A 7,270-nucleotide genomic window follows, 5' to 3' on the forward strand; every position below is an offset into this window, starting at 1 on the left:
CTGGCTAGTGCATCAGAGTTCAAAGTGCTGTCACAATGGAGCATTCTAGGATAGCTCCCGGAGGCCAATAACGTTGAATTGCATCCACACTACCCCAAATTCGACCCAGCAAGGTCAATTTTAGTGCTACTCCCTTAGCCGGGGAGGAGTACAGAAATCAATTTTAAGAGCCCTTTAAGTCGACAAAACAGGCTTGGTCATGTGTATGGGTGCAGGGTTAAATCAAAGTAATGCTGCTAAATTCGACCTAAACTCGTAGTGTAGACCAGAGTAAATCTAGACCTAAGCAATTTAGGTGCACAAATCCCGTTGACTTTCAATGAGACGTGTGCTCCTAAAGTCTTTTGGATGCTTTTGAAAATCCCATCATCAGTCAGATTTAAATATCTGAGTTCTCTGTGAATTCAACCCATATCACACAATATCATGCTTATTAAATGTGGTGAGTTATCATTACTATGGGCCACCAGCTGGGACATTCAAAAACTGAGCTCTGTACCACTCGAGACACAAGAGTAACTGTTCACGTTAGCTGGTGCTTAGGCTGGGACTTCCAAATTTCAGTGTGGATTTGGCTCCCAACTCCCTTAGGCTGTTCTGACAATCCCACATGTATAGCTCTTCACGTCAAGAATATATTGAGGAAATATTTGGCTATTTAAATTAATTTTAGAAAGAGGCAACAGGGGTTAAAATACATCTTATTGTTTTTATCCAATATTTTTCATGGGTTACAAGTTTTTAGACTATTAGCTCTTCAGAATATTGGACGAGGTCAGGTTCTGTTCATACTTGGATTTGTTTTCCAATTCTCCCCCCCCCCCCCCCCCCCCCAAACTTACATTGGTTTTGCACTACATCAGTGGAGTTACTGCTGGCTTACATTGGCCTAAGACAGTGGTCTCCAAACTTTTTACACCAAGATCACTTTTTGAATTTAAGGGCAACCCAGGATCTACCTCACCTCTTCCCCAAGGCACCACCCCTTTCCCAAAGCCCCGCTTACTCTATCCTCCACTGTCTCCATTGCTTGCTCTCCCCCACTCTGTCACTTTCACTGGGCTTGGATAGGGGGTTGGGGTTCGGGAGGGGGTGTGGCTCTGTGCTGGGGCCGAGGGGTTTGCAGTGTGGGAGGGGCTGAGCCTGGGGAAGATGGCTGGGGTGCAGGAGGGGATGAAGAGTGCAAGCTCTGGGAGGGAGTTTGGGTGCAGGAGGGGGCTTTGGGCTGGAGCAGAGTGTTGGGGTGCAGGAGGGGGCATGGAGTGCTGGCTCCGGGAGGGGGCTCAGGGCTGAGGGTTGTGGTGCAGCCTCCCATTGGACATCATTTACCTCCGGCGGCTCCTGGACAGCAGTGCAGCATGGCTGCTGCTAAAGCAGGCTCCCTGCCTACCCTGGACCCACACTGCTCCTGGAAGGGGCCAACATGCCTGTGCGCAGGGGGCACATGGCTTTGTGCACTTCCCCTCTCTTCAAGGACCAGCCCCACAGCTTCCATTGGCCACAGCTCCCCATTCCCGGCCAATTGGAGCTGTGGGGGCAGTACTTGCAGGCAGGAACAGCACGTGGAAGGAGATCCCTGCACCCCTCACCCCAGGGCTGTGGGGCCTCACTGGCCACTTCCAGGAGTGGCGTGGGGCCGGAGCAGGCAGGGACCCTGTCTTAGCAGCAGTCCCGCTGTGACACCAGAGATCGCGATCAACTGGGAGATCCTCTATGATCAACCAGTCAATCACGATCAACTGGTTGGTGACCACTGGTCTAAGAGGAAGCAGAATTTCACCTTTTGAGTTTACTCTGGGCCTAGTTATTATTTACACAATAAATCTCCTTTACACCTGCATAGCAGTAGAAAGGGGTCTTAAAATAGAAGTACCTGTAATTTGCAATCCATTTAAATTGCCAGTTTAATGGTCAGTTTATCATAAATAAGAATAAGACCTTCTATATTTATTATTGAACCAACTTCTGTTGGTGAAAGAGAGTCTTTCAAGCTTACAGAGACCTGAAGATGAGAATGAAGCTATTACCTCACCCACCTTGTCTCTCTGATATCATGGGACCAACATGACTACAACAATACTGCACACAACAATGGAAGATATCAGATTTTGTCATCTGAAATGGAAACTCCATAACATGAAGAAAAAGGCAGTCAAACTTAACAGCACGCAGACCTGAAGGAAAGCTCTGTGTCAGCTCAATAGCTTGTCTCTCTCACCAACAGAAGCTGGTCCAATAAAAGATATCACCTCTGCCATTATGTCGCTCTAATAGCCTGGGACTGACATGGCTGCAGCAACAGTGTAAATCTCTATATTTTAGCATTTTTGAGGCCATAATCAGGCTCCATAACTTTGGACCTCATTTTGATTTCATTAATTGTGAACCAAGAGTAAGTCAACTGATGTTGATGAAGTTTGCAATGGTATACAATGTAAGTGGGAGGGCTTCAGACCCTTAATTGTTGTTCCTGGCACCTGAGAAGTAAGAAATAATTATAATGGGCCAGATTCTGTTCTCACTGACACTGGAGTAGATCCAGAGTAAGCCATGGATGATAATGGAAATACTTTGGTTTCACACGAGTGTAACTAAGAATAGAATTTATTCCAGTGATAAATAAATATAAAGCCTATTCACTCTGAGAATAAATATAGGACCCATTTCTATTACATCATATTTACACTAATGTTCAGTGACTTCATTTATGTTCAGTTACTTCTCATTTACACTACACTGGCTTGGGGAAAAAAACCCTTCTGATTTAAAATAAAGTAACTTGAATTTAATGGAGTTGATCTGGGTTTACACTGGCATAACTCCATTGCCTTTAAAAGAAGTCTCTCTTGATTTGCACTGGTCTGTACGTCAATTGAATTTAACGAAGTTACTCTTGATTTACACTGGGTTGAGTGAGAAGAGAATCGGACACATTGATGCCAATGAAGTTACTCCTGATTTACACTAGAGGGAGAGGAGAATCAGGACCATAGATGTTACCCCTGATTTATACCAGCATAATCAAGAGCTGAGTAAGGCCTGCAATCCCCAGTGGCTCACAATAAAACACACTCACATGTTTTGAGAAGCTGTGTGTCGGTTCATCACTTTTCTCAGCTCTGCTTTCACCTGCTAGTTCCTCAGGCTGTGGATGACAGGATTCAGCAGGGTGGGCGCCATGGTGTAGAGCAGAAAGAGCAATTTATCCATGCCTGACATGTACCTGGAGTTGAGTCTCAAATACCCAAACATAGCACTGCCATAAAACAGGCAAATGGAGATGAGGTGGGAAGAACACATGTGGATGGCCTTCTGCTTCCTGTGCAGCAAAAGATCCTGAGGATGGCAGTGGCGATGCGAACATAGGAGGCCAGGATAAGTGTGAAGGGGATGACGATGACCGGGCTGTTCATTAGAACTTTCTCCACCTCATTCACACGGCAGTCCGGGCAGAGAAGCTTCACCAGTGGCGGCACATCGCAAAAGAAGTGGTTGATGACGTTGGAGCCACAGAAGGGCATGCTGAATATTAGAGATGTTTGCTCAAGGGACATAGACATGCCTGTGACCCAGCATGCCAAGACCAGCAGGAGGCAGAGCCTCCTGCTCATGATGGTCGGGTAGTGCAAAGGGTAGCAGATAACTTTGTAGTGATTGTAAGATATGATGGCTAGGAAGTGACACACCACAGTGCAGAAGAAGAGGAAGAAGTACATCTGGACGGCATAGCCAGGTCTTTGTCTCCAAGAGAAGGTTGACCAGCATCTTGGGGATGGTGACTGAGGCGTAGCAGATCTTCAGAAAAGCCAAGTTCTGGAGGAAGAATTACATGGGGGTGCAGAGGACAGGGTCAGACACCATGGCAAGGATAACCAGAGCATTCCCCATCAGGATGAGGATGTAGATGATGAGGAAGGCGAGGAAGAGTAGGGCTGAATCTCAGGCTAGTGAAAGAGCCCAAGGAATATGAATTCCATTATAACCGTCTCATTCCGCCCTGTCATTTCTTCCGGACCCTCCATCTGCACAGGGATGAAATACCAGTCACCTCACCAGGGATGTCTGGAGTTCATTGGTGGATGGGCAGCACAGAGCAAATGGAAACCAGATTCAGTGTTCTCTGTAATTTCTCCTGGAGATGTTGTGACAGTTATTAATAATAAATATTAATTATTAATTAATTATTATTATTATGTGTTTAATAGCAGTGCCTAGACACTGTGGGCAGTGGCCAGAACTCACATTTGGGAGTCAGGAGACATGGCTTCTAGTCCTGTCTCTGCTGGTGGCTTCGGCAAGTCCTTTCACTTCTCTGTGTCTCATTCATCTGTAAAATGAGGATAGTACAGACCTCCTCTGTAAAGCATATTGAGATTGACTAGTGAAAAATATTCTGTAAGAGCTAGATATGGTTGTTATTATTAATAATGTGTCAGGTGCTATGCAGATACATAGAAAGAGGCAGTCCCAGCCCAAAAGATCTTACAATCTAAGTAGACAAGACAGGCAAAGGTTGGGAGAAAGAAGATGATATTTATATACCTATTTTACAAATGAGAAACTGAGACAGAGAGATTATGGCTGGAGTTATCAAAAAAGACTAAAGGTATTTAGGCACCTAGTGGGATTTTTAAAAACACCTATGCACCTAATAATATGAGTAGTTGCTTTAAAAATTCTTGAATTTCCCTAAATACCTTTACAAATCTGTCCATAAATTAATTAGGCACCTAGTCAGCTGTGCCTCCTTTGAAAATCTCACATCTCCTGACATCAAGTCCCCTGCTATAACAAGAGTATTTTTCTTTTGCATACAATGAATGTCTGAAAATGGCTTTGAAAATTTCAAACTTAATAATTAAATAAGTATTGTTAATCCATACATTTCAAAAATACTTTGCAAGGTGGGTTCTTTACTGGGGTGATAGGTATTGAAATATGGGGACAGATTGTGAGCCTCATTCTTCCAACTGCAAAAATAAAACAGAGATTGCCAGAGGTCATACAGTGTGTGGAATGAGATAATTACTGTCAGTTATACTGTGTAAATCAGGAGCCACTCGAGCAAAGTCAATGGAGGTTTTGTGGATTTTTGTTCATGGGTAAAATCTGGGCCTAAATCTCCTAAATCCCAGGCTCTTACCCTCATCATTTTACTGCACTTCCCAATGACATCAAGCAGAAATACCAAATTCCATAAAGATAACACCTATATTCAGTGCCTCAGTGGTTCAAAGAATAGAGGTATACCACTCATTGGCAACCAGCATCAAATAGACCTAGGTCAGTGATCATCAGCCAGCTGGAAGCATGGGACTGCTGCATAGTTACCAAATTAAATAACTTGGTCATATATTGAAAGATGTTCAGGACAAAAGAGCTCAATATGTCATCTAATCTGACTTCCTGCATAACACAGGCTAGAGCATTTCACCTTTTATTGAGCCTGCATCGTTACTTCTCTACTAAGTCATTACAGCCCATCAGCTATTGGACTTGTGTCCATATACAGAAAGAATAAACACCACCAAAACTGACCACAGATGGAGACCTGTGCAGGAAGGTTGTTGAGTAAACAAGCTTGGAGAATGAGTATCTATCAATCTTTCCCAGACCTGAAGTTGGTCCAATAAAAGATGTTGTTTTGTCTGTCTATCTAATTTTATTGTCGTACATGGTCCTTATTAGGGTAGCATATGGGATCTGTGGGTCAGGGTTGAAGCAAACCACTCCCCCCCCCCTTTGGTCATGATCCAGCAAAACATTGAAGCATACTCTTACCTTTAAGGACAAGGATAGTTACATTGACTTAAATGGGAACATTTATGTGCTTAAGGTCAGTCATATGCATACGTGTTTTCTGGTTTGTTGTGTGTAGGCAGGTGGGAGGAGAAGAGAAGAAGGATTTGATGACTAGATGACCTATTGAGGTGCCTTCCAGTCCTATACTTCTATGACTCTATGATTTCCTTATGATAACTACAAGCAGGAGAAGTGTTTGAAAGCTGTGTATGTGCTTATGTTGTGTGGCTCTGTGTGTGTGTGTGCATACAAGAAGAACTTGCTTGTGGCAGAAAGTAGAAAACAACTTGTTATGAGGGTGTTTGAGTATGTTGTTGTGTGTATTTGTATTGCATGTTGTGAGATATCATGTGTGTGATTGAGAACTTCTTTCAACAATGCATTTGCTGCGACAACCAGAAGATAAGTTGTTTGGAGTTGATGTGTGTATAAAATAGAGGAATCAAGCACTGGCATCTCATATCTTATGACTGTAATTATTGGTTAAATAAGAAATTCTGTCTCCAGGTGTATCACTCCAGAACCATTCACCTGTGCTGAACACACTGATGTTGATACTCTGCAGAATTGTGCTACTTTGCTTTAAAATGGGCCTAGATAGAAAAACAGAGAAGGCAACTGGTTGAATTCAGAAAGGGGCATTAGATCGATTGTTTACAGGGAGATTTTCAAAGGCACAAATGGTAGGTGGGTGCTGGACTCTCATCAAGAATTCTATCTGCACTTTTGAAAGTCTCCCAATAGATAGATAGTTATGAAAGCTAGAGGGGACCATTATAATCCCTGAATGGTTATTGAAAAGTTATCCAGAGATATATGAAGTAATATTTGTTCCCAGAATAACTGTCCAACTATCATACTATGGGGATGAATTTTACAAAAACAAAATAATTTAAAATTAGGGGGAAATAAATAATATATTATTTAAATCATATCATTATTATCATCCAGCATGAATTCTCTCTCTCTCTCTCATCCTTCTCTCTCTCTAAGGTGAGAGATATGTATGGTATCTGATAGACAGATCATATTTTCCTATTTATTCCTCTTTGAAAATAGTCATAGATATCTTGCAATATGCTTTCTTTCTCTGCGGTTCTAGGTAATCTGCTCCTGCCTCCAATATAATTCCACTTACCTTTGGAAAACAAGTAATTTCATGCCAGCCTTTTAAAGATTTGTAAATTGGTGTAGCCATGCAGCAGTCTAAAGAGCTCTTATAAATAGAGAGATAATTGTCATTGTGTCTAATGAAAGGCAGGAGGTTTCTGATCTTCCTCCCTGACTCTTTAGGAGAATGAATTGGAACAATGAAGACATGTTTCAGTGTCTAGAATCACATATTGGAACGGGCGTCCAGCTTCTTTAAATCGACATGGCTGCATTGAATTCAGTAGGCATGACTCCCCAGTGGGTGTAAATTGCTGCATCTCCATGGAAGCCAAAAGAGCAGATCCCCAGCTGGTGT

This window comes from Dermochelys coriacea, chromosome 13 (genome assembly GCF_009764565.3).
Source record: "Dermochelys coriacea isolate rDerCor1 chromosome 13, rDerCor1.pri.v4, whole genome shotgun sequence".
NCBI lineage: Eukaryota > Metazoa > Chordata > Testudines > Dermochelyidae > Dermochelys > Dermochelys coriacea.